Consider the following 24,501-nt stretch of genomic DNA (forward strand, 5'->3'; position numbering starts at 1 on the left):
AAAAAAAAAAAAAAAAGAAAAAGAAAAAGAGGGCCTTTATTGCGAAAGTGACATGAATATTGTATAATAATAATAGTAATTATTATATTATTATTGACACTCCTCAGGCATTATATCAGGTGACTATATAGTTTATGATGCAAACCAAGATACTTCTGAGAGTGAAAGGGAGTACTAATGATAATTGCATTCCCTTTGATAATTGAGATGCAGTTGTAAGTTGGTCCTGTCTTGGGCAGAGTAAGTTGCACTTATAGTTGCACTTAATCACTCCAAGTGTAAGAGATAGTATGCTGTCAGGCAGACCTACATTCAAATCCCGGGTTCTACCACTGTCTGTGAGAGCTTGGAATAATCATTTAACCTCTTTGTAGCTCAGTTTCCTCATTTATTATGTACACCTAATGGGGATTTTGTGAGAATTAAATGAGATAATGCAAGTAAAGTACTCAGTACAGGACCTGACACCTCATAAACAGTCAGCAGAAATTCATCATCATCATCAGATCAACAGCAAGAATCACTCTTTTTCATATCTCTGTGCTTGGGAAGGGGTTGAGGATATTCAAGGTGGATTAATGTTAGGGTTGGAAATGCACCTGAGCAGTGGACTTGGGAGATGAGCTGACTTGATCTTCCAAGTAGTTGCCTCCATTCATTTTTACAGAATGTAAGACTCACACAGTGTTTACATTTTACCGATCGGGTAGGGGACTTCATGCTGGGGCAGCCACAGAAAGAGTTTGGAAAGTAGAGTCCAGGACTAAGAATCTTGGAATGTTAGTTCAAGAAGAGGCCCCATGACAAGTGGCCCGGTACGATCTACTTCACAGTAGAGGAAGGAAGGACCCAGAGAGCTGAAATGACTTGCCCAGGGCCTCATGGCCTGCAGCCTGTTTCAATGCATCTGTCCTTAACCATCCTGCTGATGGATGAAGCAAAGACTATAAAGAGTGAGAAGAGAAAGCACTTAGAATTCCACCTGGAAAAGCTGTATTTCTTTGGAAATGGGCCACAGATGACGTAACCCTGCCATATCCCATTACCTGGTACTTGGCTAATCTTTGCATGAAACTTGTTTTGGTGAAACTCGAGCCTGGAGAAGCCAACTAAAGTATATTACTTTCTCAATGTTGAATGCCTCCTAGACTTGGGATAACATTTAATCTAAAGAGTAAGGTGATATTTCCTGAGATAGCAATGAGTTCATGTTTTGAAATTCAATGAGCTGAGTTTATTGCGTCAGTTGGCTTTTTTTTTTTTTTTTTTTAAATTTAATGGGTGAGGTTTTTTTCGCCATTTGGTTTTTTTTTTTTTTTTTTTTTTTTTTTAAAGTACTAACTGCAGTAGTAAATGTTCTATCCAAGGAGTAATGTCTGGCCACTGTATGGGAGGAGTGGGAGCTATAGGCATGGTTGTTAGAAGTTGTCTCACTTAGAAGTTGTCTCACTCTCTCTTGTTAGGTACTATTCCAGATTTAAGTGTATTTTGGCTTAAGAGGACCCTTATTTGAATAAATAGATTTCCAACCCCAGACAACTTGGGAACAAAAAGGTTTCTTTTATATTATGTTTCCTGAATACATGCTACATGCTTTCTGCCCTTTCTCCTTCCCAAGATGCTTATCACTCAGTAAGGATGACTGCACACCTACCTTACACCAGGCAAGCAGGGAAAAGTTTCTGTTCATAGACCTTCTTAGATAGCCAAGTTGGTCAAAAAATAATAAAAGGGCAGAGTTAGAAATTTGGAGTTTATTGCATTATCTTCTTTACTTAATTCCCAGAAGTGTTTTAGATTATAAAAATGTGGAGATTAATGTACAATTGAAATAGACTTCTTCAAAGAGGCAATTGGCGTTTCAAGGCCATCTACAGTGCAGTTCCAGGATGTTTCAGCTGCTAAGCCTATTATGTCTTCACAGTGGCAGTTGTGGTTAGAGTCCACTATTCCATGCCATCATCTTACTCTTAGCTTATCTTGACCCTCTGCAGACACCTGCTATAGCATTAGCACTGGGAGGTCAACACTTTAGTCTCCATCATTATTGTATCCCCAGAAACAACACAACTCCTGGCACACACTAAGTATTCAATTAATGGAACAATGCTACAGTTACCACTTCAGTGTTTCAACATAATGCAAAGTTGAATCACATAAAATGTGGGATTGTTTACTATAAGGTCATTGAGATTGCATACAGCTTCATCTGTGCCTTTAAACACAGTCACCCCACCAGTAAGTTGGGGCCCCGTAAGAGTACTGATTTTTGCCAGGTCAGATTAGATACAGCTTCTCCTGTGGGAGAGTGACTTGGATGTGGAGAAGGAAGCCAGAAATACTGATGGAGCTTTCTTTGGGGAATCCAAGTGGGAACCTGGGAGAAAGGGAAAAGGGGAGGAGTTCCCTTCCTTCCCTACATAGCTCCCTGCTGTCCAGTTTACAACATACTGGCTAGGGAGGCTGGACTAGAGGGAAAGCCCTTCTGCAAATTACCCAGCAAGAACTGTGTGCTAAGCTGGGTGTGGTAGCATGCACCTGTAGCCTCAGCTACTGGGGAGGTGGAGGGGGGTAGGTGCTGAGGATGTTTTGAGGCCAAGGAGTTGAAGGCTGTTGTGTGCTATATTTGTGCCTGTGAATAGCCCCTGAACTCCTGCCTGGACAACATAACAAGACCCCATATTGTTTAAAAAGTTATAAACAAAAAAAGAAGAAGAAGAAGAACTGTATGATAGCCACTCTGGATGCCAGATTGCTGCATTTATTTATTTATTTATTTATTTATTTATTTATTTATTTATTTATTTTTTGAGATAATGTCTTGTTCTGACACCCAGGCTGGAGTGCAGTGGCGTCATCATAGCTCACTGCAACCTCAAACTCCTGCACTCAGGGGATCCTCATGCCTCAGCCTCCTAAGTAGCTGAGACTATAGATACACACCAACACATCTGGATAATTTTTATTTTATCGGAGATAGGGTCTCAGCATGTTGCTTGGGCTGGTCTTGAATTCCTGGGGAAAAGGGATCCTTCTGCCTCAGCCTCCCAAAGTGTTGGGATTACAGATGTGAACCACTGCACTCGGTAGAGTACTACATTCTAAAGCAGGATGTAGAAATCATCCAAAGGTTGTAGATTAAGCACTGTTGGAGATCAGAGGGCGGCCACTTGTGTGATGCATTGATTTTAGAAACAAAAAGAACTTGGTACAAATCATTGTGACCCTGGGCAAGTTGTTTAATTTGTCTGAGCTTCCATTTCTCTATCTGGAAGATTGGTGGAGTCCTTTTCTCACAGGTATGTCAGATATCTTTAAGAGGTGTGTATGTGATAGCTTGATAGTAAACTTAGAGAGGTGCTGGAAAAGTCACCTCCTCTGAATTTAGACCCAGGAAGGATGGTTGTCCTTCAGGAAGCCTCACAAATCTAGGACTTGGAGCTGGGCTGAAAGGATAGGCAAAATTTAGAGTGGGAGAAAGGGAGGGTCATAAATAAGGTGACTGGCAAGTGTAAAGAGCCATACTTTCTTGATTTTATGAAATTTCTTTCATAATTTAGCTAGCAGGAGAGGCTCATGAGTAGCTAGCTTTTCCTGGCTCAGAGAGAGCACATGCACTCTCTCCTGTTCGAAAGACCTGGATGGCAGTCCCACATGTTACTTTCTCCATTCTAAGCAGTGTGGTTCCAAGTCCAATTTAGCATGAATATTTCAAATGTAATATATCCCAGATGTACAGCTAAGTAACCCCTCAAACTTTCCCCCACCTCAGTCTTCCCGCTTCTGAAAGTCGGGATTTCTCAGCCTCAGCACTTTTGACAGTTGGGGCCAGATGACCATTTGTTATAGGGGGCTCTTGTGTGTATTGCAGGATGTTTAGCAGTATCTCTGGCTTCTCTACCCATTCTAAAATGTTTAGTAGCAACCCTCAGTCATGACAATCAAAAATGTCTCCAGAAGTTTCCAGATGTCCCTAAGGGGGGGAAATTGCTGCTAGTTGAGAACCACTGTAGTAAATGGTCCCACTGCTTAACTAGCTACACAAGCCAGAGCTTGAGGCATCATCCTTGAGTCCTCCTGTTCTGCATTCCTTCATTCTAATAGCAAATACTTCTGTTTGAACCTCCCCAATAGATCTAAAGTCCAACGACTTCTCATTTCATAGATGAGGACACCTTCACCTTTCACTTAGAGAACTGCCATAATCTCCTAACTGGTCTCCATAGTTTCACTGTTGCCTGCTTCCAGTTTGTTCTCCATACAGCACCAGAGAGGTGTCAAAAAAGAAATGTCACTGTGCCAGTCTGCTGCTTTAAGCACATGTCAGTCTGCTCCCTTTCCTCTCTCTCTTGTACCTCCTTTGGTTGCTCACCAGGCCCCAGCTGCACCATTCTTCTTCTGGTTCCTTGAACTCACCAAGCTCATTCTCACTTGGGGGAGTTTGCCCATGGCATTCCCTTGCCCTGGAATGCTCTTTTCTCTTCTTTTTACTTGACTGGCTCTTATCCCTCAGGACTGTACCTAAGTGGAGCTCCTTCATAAAGACCTTCCCTGATCCCTCTGTCTCATGTAGGTACCCCCTGCAAAATGTGAGTCCTTCATTTTATCCCTTCATAACAGCTGTCCCGGTTAGTAACTGGCTGTCTTCTTGAAATATTGCTGACTCTTGTGAGGGCAAGAATCCTGCTGCAATGCTTTTAATGCAGCCCCACTGCCAGGCATAAGATAGGTGCTCAGTAAGTATTCATTTATTTGACTAAATCAACAAATGAATCTCTTCATCTTTCTTGAGGAAGAGAGATACCATTTCTCTAGTTTAAAATTGGTAACAGCAGACCTCTGGAATGATTCTTCCAATAAAATCAGTAAGAAGCTAGTTTTCTTCTTTAGCTTCTCAGTACTGTTAGTAAGCTGCCTACTGAAGAGTAGATGCCCAAGACATCACTGTTGAATGGATGAATGATTCATACTTATGTAATACTTTATGAATGCTAAATAATGAAAATAAACAGATTTTAAGCAAGTAATCAAAATCCCAAGATCCATCCTTTGACCTTCTCAAACTTTCAGGGAGGGAAGGTTTGATTCTCCTCTTCCACTCCCAAGTCTAAGAGATTGATGCTATTTTTGGCCGTTGCTGTTATTGTAGCTTATAGAAGTAACTGGAATGCATACATGGCATACCGCATGGCCCATAGTACATACTCAGTAAACATTTGTTGACTTGAATCAAAGCACTTAGGAAAAAGAGAAGAGAATTAGACTGGTTGGCGTACAGAGAAGGTATATTCAGGTCTTATCGTGAAAATGAAATCAGTCAGCAGGTCTTAATTAGAGACAGACAAATTTCATATCCTGTGAGAATTTATTGTCCAGTGGAAGAGGTGACTTTGGAGAACAGGATAGCATATAATTGTGCTAAATAGCATGGCACTGTTTTGAGTATCTTTGTAGTTGTTTTGAATTAGTGCTGGGGCTTCCTCCCCCTTTCTGGACCAGACTCAGCTATAAGAAGCATGGAGAAGTAATGAAGATTTTTTACATTCTCAGACTGCTTTCTGGGAATCCTGCAAAGTCCTGACTTCTTCTCTGATTACCCTTCTCATGGCTGAGTTCAAGAGCATTTTGAAACCCGGACTTTGAATCTGGGAAAATGCTTTATGACCATTTTTATGACCTCAAAGCAACCCGCTAAGGCAAGTTATTTCCCTCTCTTTGCCAAGGGGGGAAAAACAAGGGCCTGGTAAATTGCCCAGGATTTCCCAGCCTCAGATGCTCACTTATGGGCGGCTCTCATGCAACCGGTTGCATGCTCTCTCTTCCATTAAACGTGCTTTGGCCGTTTGAGGAAGGGCCTTGTCAGTAACCTCAGCCCACATTTTCATAGATTTCCTGATCTTCCTCTGGAAGGAGGAAAGCCCAATTCAGAGAACCATATACTGTTAGAACTGCAAGTTTTCAAGACAGAGTTGTAGTCCAAACCAATCCTTTTATACTTGGGCCAACTGACATCCAGAGAGGGAAAGTGATTTGCTTAAGGTCACAGCCCAAAATCTCTGACTTCCAGCCCAGGGCGTTTTTTATTCCAACACAGTTGTCTCTTATTAGAAGAGTGTTTGTTTTTAGAGACAGGGTAGTACAGTAAGCACAGAAAGGGCTCAGCCATTCCTTACACAGCGTAAGGGCTGTGTAAATGTTGCTTTCATTGTGAAGCTGCTGCTTGTTTGCTGTGTGACCCAGGACAAGTTATTTGATATCTCTGAGCCTATGACTCCTCCTCTGTAGGAGTAACTCTGGTTCACCAGAATTGTTAACAGATTAGAGATTATGTGTATGAGGCACCTACCTGCTTGTATAGTAGGCTCTGAGTAAATGGTCACATCCTTTACTGCCCCCCAAGGTGTGAGGCAACCAGCACATCACGCAACACCAAGTCGATGCTAAGAGTTGTTCCTTTCTGTTTGCAAAAAGGAGGAATATTAGGGCTGGATCTGCTGCCACTTCCAGGGAAGACCTACAGCTTTAATTACTTTTCACTTAAAAAGAATATTGCATGTTTTTTTTTTTTTATTTGTTAGCATTTATTGGGCACTTGCTAGGTGGCAATCACTGTTCTGTGCTTTACACACATTATATAATTTATCTGCACAACAGTCTATGATGTAAGTACTATTATTAGCCTAATATGATAGATAAGGAAACTAAGTCTCAGAAGATGATAATTTACCCAGAGTTCATTAGTAAGAGGGAGAGCCACAGTTTCAAACGCAGAAAAATCTGGCTTGAAAACTATACCCTTAACCATTCTCGGCCAGGAACTGTGCCAGGCCCTGGTTGCAGACAAGTCCTGCCCAAGTGGACATCACTCACATCAAGAACAGCAGAGGAGGATGAAGCACCTTCCCAGGTTAACCATTACTACCTCACCAGCTGCCAAATGGCAAGAGGGCACGGCTTTGGAACCTCATCTTTGAGCTCCTCCCCTTCCCTATCCAGCCCGCCCCTTGTGCTGCACCCACCAATCTGCTGGGGCCTCTGAACAGGTCAAGCCCGCCAAGTTCCTTTCCTTTCCTGTCCCAGGTGTGGAGTCCCTGGGGAGCACATGCTGGCAGGACAGGAAGAAGCTGTGCCTGAGAGCTGTTCAAAGGAGCATCTTAATCTGCACATGAGAGAGACCTCATCCCATTGCTGTTGGTAAATACACTTGGTAGCAGAGTTGGGGTGCTGCAGAGTTCTTTCCTCCCTAAAAGAGTTACTTCCATGTGAGAACATCTGTGACTGGTTGCCTTTCTCAAGCTTGGTAAGCACTTGGGGCAAGCTGAGTGTTTGGGTTGGAATCTCAGGCCATAACCATCCAGAGAGCGGGCTTTGGGTTGGAATCTCAGGCCATGATCATCCAGAGAGCAGGCACTCAGTCTTCCCAGAAGAAAGCCTGGCAGGAGAGGAAGGCAGCTAGGTGTGGGGAAAGCACAGGACTCATTCAAATTTCAGCTTTGCCAAGCACTGCTTACATGACTCTCGGCCTTCATTTACTCCCCTCTAGTATGGAGATGGTCATTCCTCTCCACCTAAGATGATTTTTAGAGGGGCTATATGGTAGACATGTGTGAGCATAGGTGCTAACAGAGTGCGTGGCCGCAGGAGATGCTTTGCAAGTGTTCGGTTTCTTCCACCATCTCTGTGCAGCACCAGTACTGGGCCCCCATGAGAGGACTGTCCTAGCATGGTGGGGGAGAGGAGGGTGATTGTTATGCACATGTGTGAAATTTATATACCTTTATATGCATGCATGGCAATTTATATACCAAAGTGGTGGTGGGAGGTGATTAAATGTAGAGACTGACAGGAGACCCTCCTTTCTGCATGTCTCTCCAACACACATATACTTGGGTCCAGGTCCCAGGCTTTAGGAGCTCTGTGCCAGTGACATTCCTCCCTGTCATGGGTCCCTTTGCTTCTCCCTTCTCCCATAATTTCTTCTGGAAGTCAAAGCTCTCACTGCCAGGGGGATTTTGTTCTAAGTAGTGGGGCATTGCCCCCTCCTCCTGCCCTCCGAAGGGTTTGGCCAGCCCATTGGCTCCTCATGCCAAGCCTGACACCCTGGTCTGCTGCAGGGAAGAGCACGCTCTGTAAATAAGAATGGTTTTCCTGAGCCCACTGAAGATCCGTGTCCTAAATGTATGCACCTCAGGCTTCCAGAGGGAAAGAGAAAACCTCTACTCTTCCCTGCTGCTGTGACTCTGCTGCTCTTTGAGGAAGCTGGGAGGCAAAGGCCTTCTCTGCAAACCTGCCAGCAATTACGGAACTCACTCAGCCTCTGCCTGGATTCAGGCTCTGGTTTATGTCTCCCTTTGGGACATCTCTTCTGCTTTATTTGAAACTTCCGGCTTCATTAATAGGTACCCTTAATACTCTTATCTCAGCATGCCTTCTGGGTTTACTGAAGCATCATGCCAGAGCACATTCTTCCTTGGAAGTTACAGTTTGTTCTGGGGGAGGTTTTAGGTGCTTAACTTTGAGACTTGGGTTGTGAGGGATGAGGGATGGAGGGAAGGCAGTGGAAGACAGGGAGCGCCTGACAGCTCAGTTTTGAGTGAGCCATTAAAAAAGAAGAAGAAAGAAAGAGGCTTGGTGCAGTGGCTCATGCCTGTAATCCCAGCACTTTGGGAGGCCGAGGTGGGCGGATCACCTGAGGTCAGGAGTTCGAGACCAGCCTGGCCAACATGGCGAAACCCTATCTCTACTAAAATACAAAAATTAGCTGGGCGTGGTGGTGGGAGCCTGTAATCCCAGCTACTCAGGAGGCTGAGGCAGGAGAATTGCTTGAACCCAGGAGGCAGAAGTTGCAGTGAGCCGATATCACGTCATTGCACTCCAGCCTGGCAATAAGTGACACTCTGTCTCAAAAGAAAAAGAAAGAAAGATTGGATGGATGGAGGTGCTTCCCTGGATTTGTCTCAATGCATGTATCACAACAGCTGATTATTGTCAAGTTTGAAGATATCTTTTGTTTTCCACCTCTAATTTAGAGTTATTGGATATGTATATAATCGTCTTAACTTTTATGATGATTGAATTTAGAAAAGCCAATCAAATCAGCTAAAATTCCAGCCAAGTGATAATGTATTCACTGGGGAAGCATTGATTCAGTGCCAAAGCATGCCCAGCACTAGCACTCTGTGAACTGGTTTTCTTCACTTCCTTCCGTCTGTGCTGCTGTCACCTGACCCGGGCCTCTTGCACCTGGACTGTTCTAGTAGCCTGGGCTTCCTGCTTCTGCTCCCAACCCTGCTTCTCTGTTCGTTCTCCCTATAGGTGGCCAGAGTAACCTATAGAAAACTTAAATTGGATTGTGTTGTGCCCTGTTTTAACCTTTCCCTGGCTACCCAAGGCAACATAGAATAAAATCTGATCCCCCTGTCCTGGCCTGGAGTGCCCCGTATCATCTGGCCCCTGCCTTCTTCCTGACATCATCCCAAGTTTCTCGTTTCCTCAGCCAAAGGCGCCCACCTCAGGGCCTTTGTCTTGGCTGTTCTCCTTTTCCAGAATATTCTTACCTGGCTCTTCACATGATGCTTCCTTCTCATTTTATCCTCAGAGAGGCCACCGGGACCCCCAGCCACAGTGCCCGCTTCGGTCTCTACCTCATGTCTACCACACACTTCCTTCAGGGTGCATCACACACCAAAATCGCCTCGTTTAGGTGTATGTGTACTTGTTTATCATCTGCCTCACTCAGCTTGTAGATAAGCCCCATGACATAGGGACATGTCTGCATTATTTTCTACTGAATTCCTGGTACCTCACAGAATATCTGGTTCAAAGGTAGGGCCTAATAAATGTTCATCAAATGAATGAATGACAAATGACTTGAGCGGGGTCCTTTGAAAAGGAACGCCTGTGCTCAGCGTTGTAAGGAGTCTTCCTTCTCACTCCACCTAAGCCAGCGATGGTTCCTCCTCTCCCTGAACTGTTGTTAGGGTCCCACAGTCCATATATCGTTGTCACATTGGTTATAATGCATCATCTTTCTCACATCCTCTCTGAGATCCCACTCTTATGGATAGATTTCCAGTCTCTTACATCTTTATAGCTGCTGAAGAACCCAACTCAGATCTTACAAAACAGGTGTGATCCCACCCTTCAAAAACTGCTTTGAGTCAATATGCTATTTACAGTGAATATAACAACTATTTTCCCTAGAAGACCTTTTCCCTTCTCAAACATTCTAGGATATATTTTGTGACATCTGAGCTAAAAATGACCATGGTAGGTCCACAGAGAATGTGGCTTCATTCTGTCCTGTTAGCAGTGAGTTACTTCCTTGGCTTTGTTCCTATTCTTTCCTGTTATGCCCCTTGTAATGGATTTGGGCGGAGAGACCTAAGTGCTAGTAGCATTTTTATGGGATGACTAGAGAGAAAATGCCAACCTCCTTTCCCTCACGTAATTGTGAATTTGTATTCCTGAGGTAAACTTACCTCTGCAGCCATGGCTCTGTGGCTTTTCCCAGTTAATATTCATTTATTTGAATAATTTATTGCAAATCTTTCCTCTCCCTCAACTCTAGGAATGTATGTATCTTGAAAACTGAATTGAAAGAAAACAATTGCAATAAAGACAACCATTGAAATTAATGATTTAATTTAAAAGGCCTAGTGGCGTCTTTCTGCCCTACTCAGTACTCTGTGGAGTAGGCATACTCAGTAGCTTCCTTTCCCAGGTACAGGAGTAGAGGCAAACAAGGTTGAATAACCTGTCCAGTGCCACAGTCTGTGCAAGGCTATTGAAATTCCTGATTCTTCCTAACAGTTTCCTGTAAGACCAAACTATTCCCAAGGGCCTGAGAAGAGAAATGGGACAGAAGTTACTTAAAATGAATTGTGAACATTCTCAGAGCCATCTCATACTGCTGTCCTGATAAGCCAAATAGATTAGATATTTGGAATTCCCCAGAACATCTATTTGTAAGATTTGATTTAAGTCAGTGTCACCCAAGCTTATCATTCTTATGGCATATTTAGAATTTTTGCCTTATTTGTCTATCACTTATGCCCCTTATTTACTTGTTTCCTTCAAATTGACTACCTGATCTGTATAAATTTAAATAAAGAGGAAACAATATTCTAATGGTAAATGCGAAAGCAGTATTGGGCAAAATAGAAGGTAATCATAAAAATATATAGCTATTAAGAGGTTCACCAGTGTACAGTCTGAAATCTTACAGATTATACCATGAGTGGTTCATCTACTGCAGTTTGTGAAATAGAGATTTATAAAGTAAGTCTAACTCTTATTGAGAGAAAGGAAGACAGGGGAATGGGAAAGTGAAGGAACTACTAAAACTCACAGAATGGTCAGAAAGTTTTAGTCTAACACTTTGTGCTAAATTTGCCTCCTCATGTTGATTGGAAAGTGTGATGAAGATTTGTCTCAGTGACAGATCTGCTTTTGTCCTTCCAGTTTGCCATGGGACAAATTGTGGTTATTTCTTTGCCCAGCAAAAGGTTTTGTAGATACTTTGAGCCCTGCTTGGCCATAGGCATGGTTAGGCAATATATACTTTCATTTATTAGTTCCACAGACTCTAGTGGCTTTGAGAAACCCATTTTGGTTTAGCTGGCTCCTGAATGAAAATGAATCTGGATTCCTTATGGACTAATGTAGTGAGCAGCTGCTAAGAGTAGGGCCAAGCACTAAACTGCATATATATAGTATGTAGTTACTGAGCTTAAGGAGCTAAATAGCAATTTAGGGAATTCATCAATGGGGGGATAGTCTGGGAACTAGGAACCACTCTTCATACCTCAAACAAGAAGAGATTTCATACAGGGAGTTGGATACTTATAGAATTTCTAGAAGAAAAGAAATGAGAAGTTACGAAGAACAGAAGTTAGATCTAGGGATGCTCAGCTATAGTAGTTTGACCTTGGAACCAAGAGTTCAACCAGACCCTCCTAATATGTATTACAACAAGAAAGAGGGCTTCTGCCGCACTCCTCATGCAGGTGCACCTCATTGACAGAACCCAAATTAAACAAACCTGTCTGCTGGCATGAGGACTTGAAAATCCTCAACCTTCTTTATTGTGAACCCTTTCTTGGTGCCATACATTGTACTGAAAACGTTTTACATGCAGTAATTTAGTTCTTCATCTGAATGTTATTTCTTCCCATTTTAACCTCAGAGAACCTAAGTAATCTTCCTCCCTGACAAAGTCACACAGCTATTAGGCAGCTTAGCCATGATGCTAAACAAAGGTCAGGCTGGTCCTGAAACCGGTGTGCCCAGTTGCTAAGCCATACCACCTCTCTGTGGAGGGAAGGCTGGTGGAGATAGGTTGGTAGCATTGCACTACTCCATCTCTGACTGTTTCTCATCCAAACCTTACTACCACATGCCCCTACACAGCCTGAGCAGAATTCTGCAAGATCTAGATTAAGCCAATTCTGTTCTCTTCTTCCTGTGGCCTTGCTGATACTTGCTACTTGTTACCATGTAGCTGAGATTTGCACACTTTCCCTGACTAGGTAGTCTCCCCATGGCTCTGTTGTCTCTTGGCACTCGGCATCCATTTTGGCCCCCACTTTTCTTCTCCTCCATCCCCTGCCATCTCCATATTGCAGAACCCAGGTGAGGCTGAGGCAGGGATATGATGAGTCCTGAGTGCCAGGCTAAGGATGCTGAACTTTATCTCAAATGGTATGAGGGGTCACTGGCAGTTTGAGAGCCAGAGACTGATGTGATGGAGGCATGTAGAGGATCGAGCAGGAGAATGTGGGCCTGGCTGGCATGAGAAAAGGCCAGAATCAGAGAGCAGCTAGGAGACAAGAGCAGTAGATGAGTGCCCCCACTTCCCCTCCACCCCTCCTGGTCTTTATTGGCTTTTCAAAGAGCATGAACTCTTTCCCTAGCAATTCCTGAATCTCAGGTGGTTTTAGACTCTTGGTTTGGCCACCAGTGGTTTTATTGTCTATTGGCATTTGCCATCCATTTCAGCTGCAATTATGTTCTCCACCTCCTCCCATCCCCATATTGCACAGTTCAGAAGGCTAAGAGTAGGATCTTTCTGAAAAGCATTTTTCTTTCACTCATGGAGAGTTTTGATCTTAGACTATTTCCAAGTCTCAACTTGTAAATGCCACTCATTCTTTTTCTTTTCTGTGCTATTTTTTAATGCCTTGACCATGATGTGGAAGATTTGATTGGCCTTCTGACCTGAGACACTCTGGTCATGACAGTGAGCGGGAGCGAGCCAGCTTCTGTGGACACAGACAATGAGATGTGGCAGCTCTGGTTGGAAGGAGCCAGTTCTTGGACAATGGATGGATTTTTGAATTCAGAAATACCTGCTTTGAATCCACTTTGTGTGGGGAGCTTATAGAACATGGGCATCTTTCTTAGCTTCCCTGGGCACCAGTTTTCCTTTCTGTACAGGAGGGATAACAGTGGCCCTCCTCAGGTGGTCCTGAGGGCTCAGTGAAGTCACCGGTATAAAGCTTTCACCCTGGTGGGCATGCATATGGTATGAGTTCTGGAAATACTTTTCACCTTTCCTTTTCAGCTTGTTGGGATCTGTGGGAGATGGTTCTGACCAGCTTAAGTCAGCTGATGTTTGTCTGATGATGTAACCTACCTCTAGGGCTTTTCTTTCCTAGTGGCCATGGAGTGATCCCCTCCCTCTGGTCTCTAGTAAAAGCCTCAGTAAAGGCCTAGTAAAAGTCTCTAGTAAAGGCCTCAGCATAGATAGACACACATTCCAGACCCACCCAGGAGAAGGCCAGTGAGCCAACCCAGATCACAGATGTCTCCCAGTGAATTGAAGTCCACACCAAACACCAGCTGATGGTTCATCTAGCAGATGCAGTGTACCTACTCAGTCCAGTTAAAATGTGGCTCTTCCTTCCAGTAATAGACAGAAGTGCACTCCCTTCTCACCAAGAGAAGTGCTCAGACATGACTGCTTGACCGCTCCAACTTCTCTGCCAGTGCAGAGAGCTTGAAGCTTTTGCAGTTCTCTAAGCGTCTGGCCCATCTTATCTAGATGACATTTGGAATTTTAATCTTCTAGTTATGGGTTTTCATAAATCTAGTTTGAAATCATCACTGCCAATCTCCTCTGCTGTGGGAAAACGGCTTTAAAAAGATGTGGGGAGGGGATGGTTTGTGCATGAATGAAGATGGCTAGAAATGACACTTGTTGTTGGAAGCGAGGCTGGCCACGGGGAGCCCTCGTGCTTGTTTCTGACTGTAGATAAAGTACTGTTTTAGTTTAACTCGACTTTGGAAGCCTGAGTTGGCGTTTTGGGGATCTACAACTGATACTTGTGTCAAATACCATGTCAGATGCTTTACATGGGTTATCTCATAGATGCCTTCACATGTACCCATTTTACAGATAGAGAAAAACCAAGGTTCTGATATATTAAGTAACTTGCCTGGCATTACCAAGTGGATGGTGGAGATTTTAAAATCTAGGTTTAACTGACTTCAAAGCCTATAGTTTTCCTGGCAATGCCTGACTTCGACCTATGAATCTATGGACTCCTGGAAACAAAATCCCTAAATTTACAGAACTGAAATAACAGGACTACTCCAGTCAGTATTCTTGTAACCCCTTTAGCACACATCCCCTCCACTCCGCTCAGAGGAAGTCCACGAGGTGGTTAAGGAGGAGAGGTGAGCAGAGGCTGGGTCCTGCAAGACCATGCCAAGGTGTCAGGAGCTGGGACTTTATGTTGAGGTTAGTAGGATGATATTGAAAGTCCTAACAGAAGAGTGGCATGAAGCAATTTCAGCAACCATTGAGGGCCGACACTAGCAGATGTGCCTTTTCCTGCTGATTGATTGAAAGCATTCTTATGCCCACATGAATTCCAAGAGACCCTACTGCTTCACCTGCAAGAACTCCAGGGATTCTGGGCCCACAGGTGGGGAACTACCAGCATAGAACATTTTCGTAGGACTTAGAAAGGTAAGGAAGAGTGAGGGGCATTCCAGATTACAGACCTCCACTGAGTGAGTTCTACAAATGCTCAGTGTTGTGTCCCTGTCACCAAAACCCTACTAACAAGCAACAATCCTAGGTGAGTAGATAGAACTATCCAGTGGATCTTAGTGTGGGCAGATAGCGTGAGATTTGGAATCAGTTGCCCTGTACAATGAACCCGGTATCTCCCAAATTAGGTGCTGGGCTGCAACTGGCCAGGACGCCTGTTATAGTGGTGTGCAATGGGGGTGGCGAGGGGGGTGTGGGATGAAGAACTGCTACTTCAGAAGCTCCTGGGCAACCCTTGAGCTTCAGAAAGTCTGTCACCTGCCTCTGCCAGGACAGCACAGCATTTACTTGTTTTTCCTGCAGAGCATGTGCAAACCGTTAAGGGAATAGAGTCCCAAGTGCAATAGAGATAGTGAGGTCAGGTGTGCGGGTGCTTTTTGGCACCCACCCCCCCACACCCGCTCTGTTTTTTCCTGTCTTTGCCTCCCACTTGCTATATTCCACATATATTGATGGGGAGAGCAGAGCCCTAAGAGACTCTACTTTATATGGACTTAAGTGACTTTCTTCAGTTAGGAGGCTAGAACATGCTCCTTTTCACAAGAGTAATTTGATGGAGAAATTATTTTAACTGTCCCTGGGTTTGAGCCCAGGGCTGCAAACTTGAATAGGAAAATGCATCTTGGCAGTTTCCTGGAGCTCAAGGGAGCCTCTCATCTTCTATTAAATTGACACACTTTTTTGATTAATGCAGGTATGACATTAGTGATGGTTTCACAGTGCTTCTCCCAACCTCTCCTATCCATCGCCCCCCACTGCACCTCTGTCCTCCCCACTAGCTAGACTGACGTTCCTCCCTGCACACTGGAGTTTGCTGTCCTTGCTGGCAGTTCTGTATGAGGATAGTGGGGCTGGGCCCACTTCTGACAAGTCTGGGCTTTGTGGGGTTCCCTGGATATTCTAGCACTTGGGGAGCAGCCCACAGTCTCACACAGAGAGAGGATTCCAGTTGACTTCCAGGAGGCCAGGCAAGGCTGTCCCCTCCTGGGAACATGCATGGGCTTCGTAGAAGTTTTCAAGTCTCTCATGGTTTGAGAAGCAAGAAAAACTTCCATTCTCTTCAACATATCAAATGTAAAATAATTCTTCTTCCCATTTCTAAGTAGACACCCTAGGACCTGCTCAAAAAAATCCCTCTCTTGACCAAATCATGTTACTCTGAAAATCCAGCTTCTGAATGAATCTTAAACCAAATTATCTTGAAATGCAAGCTTAGTGTGCTCCAACTTGATAGCTTGACGATTATTTGTTTTTCTGAAAAGAGAGAAAAAAAGGAGAGTGGGTGGGTGTGCGTGTGTGTGTATATGTTTGTATGCATGTGTGTATAGATACATATGTGTATATGTGTGTATCTTTTGGGAACTTTTGTGTTTTCATTGCACCATGATTAAAATGTGAAGGTATGTGGAAGCAACATTGGGATCTCCAAACACCTGGGATCCCAGTCTGGTCTTTAGCCTTGGTTCATTTATTTAAGCTTCAGAAAATTTCCCCATCCTAGACAAGGCGTGAGGCCAAATGAACAGTAGGTCTTACCTCAGGACCCAGATGTATTCTTCAATTAGTTCCTGATAAGTTTCCTCATGGGGTTGTTAGGACTGAACGTTTCAAAAGCACAAAAGATAACTTTATTTTTTTAGGGAGGTTTTGTATTTTAACCCCTGAAGTAACCGTATATAGTTTATTTTTCATTGTCTGATTACAATCTCCCAACTTGCTGACAGTTTGCCTTTGAAATGAGTCAGCTTTGATCAGGGATGTGGCAGCCAGACAGGTCATTTTTACTGTCTGTGACTTAGTCCAACCAGTTTGGCAACAGCAGGACCCCATCCCAGTTTAGGGAATGGAAAATGGTAGACACAAAGTCAGTCTGTGGTGGTGCGGCCTGCCCCCTGCCTGTGGGCAGCAGATTGCCCCTCTCCTCTTTGAACTGACTAACTGGGTCTCCCAAAAGGCAGAGTCCTTTGCCAGCCCTCTGCTGTCCTCCTCAGGCACCTCTCCCTTTGCTGTGTCCTCTCCAAGCCCAGCATTGCTTCAGATTGCTAAATGATACAAAGTGTGTCCTCACTGCCTCCCACTTTCCTTTTCCTCTTCCCTCTTTGAGGCTTACGTCTCCCTGGATCTTTTTCTTTTCAGTAGAGCAAGGCAGTTTCGGCCTCCACCTGAAAGTGGAAGTATAGGGTCAGGCACATGGACCTCCTAGCCCTGAGGACCATGAGCCAGGCTAACACCACTGGGGACTACTTTCGGAGGATGTGGCTGAGCTGGAATATGCCCCCATCTTCTGGAGGCATGGTGACAAAGAAGGGCAGCCTCTGGCTGAGTCTGAGTTCAAATCCATGTACCATCACTTACTAGCTCTGTAACCTTGGGCAAGTTACATCACCTATGAGCTCCTATTTCTTCAAAACGTGAAATTAAAAGGATAATAGTCCTGAACTCCTAGGGTTGTTGTGAGGATTCAATGATAACTGCATATAAAGCATGTAGTATGGTGTATGCCACACAGTATGTGCCTAAGAAGAGCTAAAATCATTGCTTTTATTTTAATAATTATCTTTGCTGACCTTATCCATCATCACCTTTGTCCAGAGGAGAATAGCCAGTGTGGTGAGAGAACCAAAGCTTTGTTCTATGAAGAATATTTATTTGAAACTCTTTTATGATATTATGACTCATGCAAGAGACACTGTGCCACCTTTTATCTCCAAAGGGCTAGAAGGATTAATCACTGGGGTTCTTCACAAAACTGGGACCAAAATTCAATTCAGTAAGAGGTAGAGTTTTCTGAGATTAATGCCAAATGGCTCTCATAGGAGGTCAGAAGGTTTTTACCCCTGGCAGTTTAGGGAAACTTGGCATGGAGCTTGTACAAGGGATTCATGCATCAGGGAGGAGTGGGATTGGGCCAGAGGGCTTTGCTGGCCTCTTCCATTCACAGAATTCTCTGATTCTGGGTTCCAGGAGGGCCTGTGCTCTTTTTCCTAAAGAAAGACTACCTAGAGGAACATGCCACACTGTATAGTCACTTCATGTGATTGCTGAGGCCTCCCCCAGCCACCTGTGATCTGTGAACTGGCCTCTTATTCTTGCATCTTTTAAATAAGTTAATGTCCATGCTCTTAATGTTGGTTTTGGATGAGTTATTTAGATACTTAAAGCAATTAGGCCATATAGTGCCAGTATTGGTTAAGAATAGTACATCACCAAGGCAGGAGAATCACTTAAGGCCAGGAGTTCGAGGCTGCAGTGAGCTATGCTCATGACACTGCACTCCAGCCTGGGTGACAGAGTGAGACCCTGTCTCTCAAAAAAAAAAAAAAAAAATTACAGAAATGTTTTTTCATCCTGGAGAATGGTTTTGTGGGGATGAGAGAGTCAATGGGGACAGGCAATTTGCAGGACCTCTGCTCTCCCATGCAAATCAGCGTTCTAGGAAAACCTCAGATGCACAAATTTAGAATATATTTTCTTTCCCAAGAAGCCATTAACCCTAACTAGGAAGACAGACAGAGGGGAGCAGCTGCTTCCTCTCTGTTAGAAACAGCCATTTTGATCACAGAGAAGGGCCTCCTTTCCATTCGTTTCCAGGTTTGTCATGTTCTTGCGCAGAGACAGTTGTGTGTTCCAGGCTGGGGTTTATTTTTACCGGCAATACAGATGTTTCTGCTCTTGTGCAAAATTTCATTAAAGTTCAACCAGTGGTTTACTGTGGCAGGAGGCTGCCAAGGTTAATATTTCTGCAGTGCATTCCCTTCTGTTCATTCTTGGCACCAAAATATTCCCAGGTGGGCATGTTGTGCTGGTGCTGGATATCAAAACTACACAACAGAATTGCCAGTGCATCTGTTGAACTCAGATGGAGTCTCTGATCACGCAGAGCGCATCAGCTTTGTCTTGAAAATGCAGGCAGGGAGATGCTCCCTCTGGTGAGTATCTGCTCATCCTTTAATGCCCTTTAGCGGAGAATGCCTCACACTGAAGAGGCTGCCTTGGGGCCAAGAAAACATTTGGCAGCTTGAAATGCTACATCCTTCCACTTTTTCCACAGAAATGGTGGGAGCAGAGCTTCAGATACGTGTCCAAATCCTGTCCGTGGCTTAGGCAAGTTACTTACCTCTACAGAGTGTCAGTGTCCTCATCTGCAAAATGGAATTAGTCATCCCTGCCTCATAGGATATTGTGAGGCTTCATTGAGATGCTGCATATAATTAATTGAGATAGAGCAGAATGCCCTGGAGCAGGGAAGGTGCCTGTGAGAGGAAACTGTTAAATGAGCCCTTGGGGATTCCCCCAATGGTAGAGGATAATGTATAGTCCAGGAAAGCCCCTCATTCTTCTCCCTGCTTTTGCAATGGAAAAATTCTGCATGCAGCAGAACCAGTTCTTCTACCTGAGAGCTTGAAAAAGGCAAGTTAAAAATAATAGCAATCTGACTTGTTTGACGTGTGTTTCCTCTGCCTCGCCCCATCTGTGGCTTATCAAATTGGAAAGTGGTCAAACAAACATGGCCCTTGTCTAGGAACAATTGACAAGGGTAGAACAGAGCTTGAAAGGGGTGTGGCTAGGATGAAAGGTGAGACAAAGGTGATATGGTATAAGGTGATCTGTGGCCAGTTTGCTTAATGACTTTTACTACTGACTTTCTGAATCCGGGTCTACTCATTAGGTCAGTGAGAAGAGCCAGACCTCAAACACTTAAGAGAGCGGGTGTGTGTGTGTGTCCTTCATGTCTCTGCAGATTTGTTAGGGTCATCTGGTTGAAAATAGGTAATGTTCATACTCATTTTATAAGTCTCCATTGAAGAAGGGAATATGGAAAAAAATTATTCATTTTCAGTTACAATCTCACCAAGTGTTTGTCTAGTTATCTAGGATTATTTTAATCAGTACTCTTTCTAAGCCATCCCTCTCACATACGTTAGTGCAGTGGCAATTGCAATTCCCAGCCCCAAGTCTTGCAAGATATCTAAGTGCTGAATGAATCATCAACAAGAGACAGTCTTTTTTAGTCCATTTGAAATTCAGGGCGGATCTTATTTTAATCTTGAGAAGGTCAGTTATCAGTGGTTGAATCTGTGGATGGTCTTGTGGGAGGAGCATTCTGTTAATCAGCGTATTGTGATAACCAGGACATTCCATCTCCTGGCTGTGTTCAATGACAATGACATAGTGGATAATGTGTTCCTTTGGTGGTTTCTTTGTAATCCATCAAATCTGTTCATTCTTCTATCTGTCCTTCCATCCATCTATTTATCCATCCATCCATCTGATAAACATTTATTGGCACTTGAGTCGACATGAAACTTACAGGGGGATTTGGAGATAATGATCATAGATCCTGCTGTTAGAGACTTTAACGTGTGAAATAGGGGATAAGACATGTAAGGAACTGGATGAAGAGGCCAAGGAAAAGTTTGGGGTGAAGAGTGGCATTCTAACCCAGTGCTTTTTGAGAAACCTGTAGGATCCCAGTTTATGAAGACTGTGCATTCCCACTGCAGGAGTAAAGGCCCAGAGGCTGGAAAGAGTTGGTTCTTTATGAGGAATCACCAGTAGTTGAATTGGGCTGAAGTGAAAGGGAGGAGTGGGAAATCAGGGCACCTGCTTAAGTGGCACTTCTTGAAAGTCAAGTTAAGGAAGTAGGACTTGGTTCTGTAGGTGCTTGGGAATGGTTTCATGGCAGGGGTGGCCAAGGGAAGACTTTCTGGCCCTCATTTGAATCTGGATGCATACTGACAGATTCTGACAGGTCTTCCAATTTTTAAAGATTAAGTGTGAGCTGAGAGATGAGGCAGTCTCAATGATGAGTGATGGCTGATTCAGCAAAGCCAGGCATATGTAGCACCACTTACATTTTCTTCTCTCATGGCTTATTTTTTCAGACCTCTTCTTAATTTTAGTTTTTGTCACTTTCATTAACAGTTTCTCCATTGTCACAGGCATTCCTCTAAGACCTACTCTCCAGCCTCACCTCTCAGTCCTCTAGGAATGAGAATTTGGAGATGGGGGTTCAGTGTCCATGGCTTCTTCTATCTTTGGAATCTGTCCCTTGGCTATAAATAAGGCTGTTGCTTAGTGCCAGTATTGATGGTATTTGCAGCTGTCCTCTGGGAGATGGACTCAGACGAATAACCTATTTTCAAGAGGACATGGCCATTAGGTGACAGCTATTTATGGTTCCTATTGACTAGGGCCAAACCTGAACTGTCACTGACATTAAAATTTCATGAGCTGTGAGCTGCCTTTCCTTATCAGGCTGTCTCTTTCCATTTATTTGAAATATCTAACCATGTTTATCTAGGTTCTTCAAAAGATAATCTTGAGGAACGCTTGTGTTGTGGCTGCTGGGACTTTACCAAATGTACTTCTCATCCCCGCAATGCCCTTCTAAACCAGAGCATTCACATCTCCATTTCACAGAAGAGAACACTGAGGGTCAAAAGGTTAAACTGCTATCCCAGAGTCACCAGGTCAGTTCATAAGTGACAGAGCCAGAATTCAAACCGACTTCTGCTTAGAATCAAAGCCTGGATAATTTCCATGAAACCATGCGTGTCTGATTTCTGAACCTGGAATTTCACTACAGAGGTTTTTATTTATTTATTTTGTCCCCTGATAGCTCAGTCACTTGGAGTTAAGTAGTTGATTGAACATGCAATTTTTAAAGCTCGTTCATGCTGAATCTGCTTTAGTGTAGTAACCAGTGTTCCATCTTTATAGAGTTTCTTTCCCACACTCTTATATGAAAATAAACAAGGCCCTAAAATGTCAGGCAAGATTCCTTCTGGCTTTATAACCTAATGTATTTTATAGATGGCTGAATTCTCCAGTGAATGTTTCATTGGAAAATATTCCTTTCCTGACTTCTGTTTCTCCATCAAAGGGATATTACATTGTAAGTGATAACTATTTCTTAGTGGCCTTGACACTGCAGTTCTGTGTAGGAAATTATCCTGCATCAGTCACTTCTGTTGTCATCAGATCCCTTTCATCTCAAGTACCTGCATTTCTTCAAATTAAAATTTGGAACATGATCAGGCCTGGGGCCAGGGAGGGAACCTCTTGATCTCTCATATCAGTGTTGATTCTTAGAAAGAAGAAGGTATTATGATTGATAACCTGGTCTTTGAAAGCAGAAAACCTTGGTCGAATGTCAGCTTTGCTTCTTGTTAACTACTAGACCTTGGGCAGATCGTGTCTCTGAATCTCAGTTGTTTTATTTTTAAAGTGGAGATTCATTTCTAAAGAGGGGATGGCGAATTTCTTTTGGTAATCTCACAGAGGCTTTGTATGCTGATGCTTTGATGAATTAGAAAAAGCAATGCTAGAGACCCTCCTTTTGGGGGGAACACTTAAGCCTCGCTGTCCCACTCACCATATAATACAGATTTTCTAAATATTAAGAAGTAACTTGGGTGTCAATGAAATGCCCCTCTTTCCTCTTTCAGAGATAATTATCTACATATCTCTATGTAGAGTGTGGTATGATAGCTAACCCTGCCTGGGCATCAGAATCCTCTTGAGATCCTTGAAGGGAAAAGAAAAACGGTCATCCAAACCTTCTGACTCACACGCTTCGAATATGGGACCCAGGCATCTGTGTTTCTTAAAAGCTCCCCCATGGACTCTGATGCACAGCTAGAATTGAGACTACTCATGTTACCAGCATATGGGGCAAATGAGATGTGTGGATTGTGGACAAAGCCCATGGAGTTTCCCTGCCATGGGGGTAAATGCGTCAGCAACCCATGGCCTTTCTGTTCATTCATGGAAAGTCCCATGGTCACGATAATCTGCAAAGATAGTTTCATATGACAAATTAGAATATCCCTTCCACAATACAAACCAAAGCTCCAAACTGGAATTCTGGTCAGGACCCTGAAGAAGGAGAGTGAAAGCAGCTGGCCTCCTCCACCCTCACCTTTCTGCTCCACCCCCAGGGAGCTACACAGAAGACAACGATGCTTATTTAGATGCTGCCTTCTTGAGCTGGTTTCCTGCTCAGCTAAAAGCTGGGCCTTTCTTTTTTGGGGCACATTTAGGGTTCCTTCTTATAACCCAAAATGCACCTCTGTGCACACTCTCTCCAATGAGACTTTTGAATTCCTTGCCCCAGTGGTGGGGGCTGCAGGCCAATCCCAGCCTGGAACCATCCCCTGGTGCTACCACTGAACCATCAGCCATGCTCTTCTCTCTCCCTCTAGATTCTCAGGGCAGGAGTCAGGCCTCAGGCCACAGCATCCCTAACTGCAGGGATATCCACCGCAGGCTCCCCAGTGACCCCACTGAAGTTCTCACCCACCCACTAGGTTTGAGTGGGTGAGCAAAAGATGTGCTCATAGCAGTGTTCTCCAATGATAACCTCCTCTCAAAAAATTATCTCTCTACACGTTCATCTGTTTTTCTATCCTCCATCTGATACAGCAGGAAAAGCTGTGAAACTGGCTCTTTGATATTCCTTGAAATTCTGCATTTTGCATATTTGTCCTGCGCTTGCTTACTTTGGTAACCACTAACTGTGGTATTGGTGTCTCAGCTTAAGCCAACTTAGGAGTGGCCACTCTGTCATGCTGAATTACCTGCCTAGTGGCAGGTGGCTGTCGGGTGAGATGAGCTTGGTATTGGGACCTGGCTATGAGTCTTTAAGCAAGTGTTTTAACCTCTCTGAAAAATGGAAACTAACTCTAAGATTATGAGGATTAAATGTGGCAAACACATATAAAGGGCTTAGTGTGTGGCACATAGGACGTGCTAAGTGGTACCCATTGTCCAGCCTCAGTTCCACTAAAACTCCAGCCATCTTAGCTGCCCTCCTTAAAACTTCATTCACTGAGGGGCACCAGCTGGAGAGGGGTTGCATCACCACTCCATGGGGGACACTCCTCTGGCTCAGTCAGCTCCTGACTAGGAGCTGTCAGAAGCCGCCAAGGAAAGGTCCCATTGAGAACTGAGCACAAAAGTGGGGTCACAAGAGCTAACTGAATTAAGCAAGTTATCAGGCAGTAGAAAATGCAGTTAGATTTGCATCCATGAAGCAGATGGCCTGCACAAAATGATTAAATTAGTTTTATTAAGTTTGGAGAAATTAATTTGTCACTTTATTATTTTTTCTTTTATTTATTAAAAAAAGAAGAGATGTGAGTTTGTTATCTCTAGCAAAAGAGATTTGTAGCAAGTTTATCCACTAGTGGAAAACAAGAGTTACACTAGGACCTTAAAAAACAATTGTCTTTTTATTGTCTATTAATAGTCAGTACAATTATGTAGAATGTGGCCCAGAGAATAGAAATGCTGCCACCTATTGCTGGTAAAACCTGGCTTATGTTACCAATCATATGGAGGATTTTTTTTGCCCTTAGAAATAAATCTTCACATCATGGGTTATTGAATATTTAGTTCATTTTGGAGACATTTTTATGCTACTGGTGTTCTTAGGATCC

General features: G+C 43.7%; 1 protein-coding gene across 9 annotated transcripts in view; it reads left to right on the plus strand.

Annotated features, from left to right (window-relative positions):
* Positions 1-24,501, plus strand: part of NAV2 (neuron navigator 2) — a 412,855-nt gene that overhangs the window by 74,255 nt on the left and 314,099 nt on the right. The window contains exon 1 of one of the 9 annotated variants that reach the window (XM_017858359.1): positions 7,094-7,194. The exons of the other annotated variants lie outside the window; for them this stretch is intronic. The gene's annotated coding sequence lies outside the window, so the exon portion shown is untranslated. Of the gene's footprint in view, positions 1-7,093; positions 7,195-24,501 lie in introns of those variants that run through there. 9 annotated transcript variants of the gene reach the window in all.

The sequence above is a fragment of the Rhinopithecus bieti genome, unplaced genomic scaffold (assembly GCF_001698545.2).
Source record: "Rhinopithecus bieti isolate Rb0 unplaced genomic scaffold, ASM169854v2 scaffold_2350, whole genome shotgun sequence".
NCBI classification, from domain to species: domain Eukaryota; kingdom Metazoa; phylum Chordata; class Mammalia; order Primates; family Cercopithecidae; genus Rhinopithecus; species Rhinopithecus bieti.